Source organism: Octopus bimaculoides, chromosome 10 (assembly GCF_001194135.2).
Source record: "Octopus bimaculoides isolate UCB-OBI-ISO-001 chromosome 10, ASM119413v2, whole genome shotgun sequence".
Classification (NCBI taxonomy): domain Eukaryota; kingdom Metazoa; phylum Mollusca; class Cephalopoda; order Octopoda; family Octopodidae; genus Octopus; species Octopus bimaculoides.
Window position 1 is genome coordinate 91,621,512 of NC_068990.1, and position 1,029 is coordinate 91,622,540.

Genomic DNA, 1,029 nt, shown 5'->3' on the forward strand with positions numbered 1-1,029 from the left:
GTATGTGTGTGTATGTATGTGTGTATGTATGCATGTATGTATCTATGCATGTGTGTGTTTGTATGTATGTATACACAACCATTCACATATGCAACCTTTCCCACAGACGTATTTGTACGTAAGATTGCTGGTGTGTTTCTCTCTCCCCTCTCTCTCTCTTTTTCTATATACATATATGTGTGTGTGTGTGTATGTGTTTGTGTGTGTGTGTGTATGTTTGCATACACGTTTATATATATACGCATGTATACACACACACACACACACACACACACACACACACACACACACATGTTCACACACGCATATATATATGCCTACTTATGTATGCGCGTGATGCAAAGGTGCACCTGCATATGTTGTTGACTTCTGATTTCAATTGTTTTTTTAATTCTTCCTGTAAAGAAACTTGATCCGAGCTGCGCACAAAGCTCTATCGCTTGGATTTAGATCACAATCCAAACATATTCATTCGCTATTGTTCTACAGTTTCTCTGCTTGTTTCAATGACAAATTGTATTTGCAAAGTGCGTGGAAACTGGTCAGCGACCCCCGTTCCCCACATTTCTGTTCTTTGTTGTTTCGACTGAAAACCTCCAGCGTTTTCAGATTGTCATCTCGACGTATTTTAACAAGGGTACCAGTGATCATTGCTTTGCTTTGGGCCCACAAATCTTTGATGGGCTCATAGGGGCGCCACTGTTACACAGAGCATGTCTCTGGCATTTTTTACACCTAACGTAGTACATAGCCCTGCAAATTTGAACATGGTTGATTTCTTCTAGAGAAGAGAAAACCAGACAGAAATACATAGAAAAGACCACAGTATAAGTACTTTATTTATCGATCCCGTTTAGATGTAAGGCAAGGCTGACCTTGACGGTATTTGAACTCAGGACAAAGAGAACTGGAACGATTATTGCAAATCGATCCATCCGCCATTCTGACGACTCTGCCTATAAAATACCTGGTGATATCCTATTGGCCGGATAATTACTGCTATTAACTGGAATTTACAATCATGTTAGA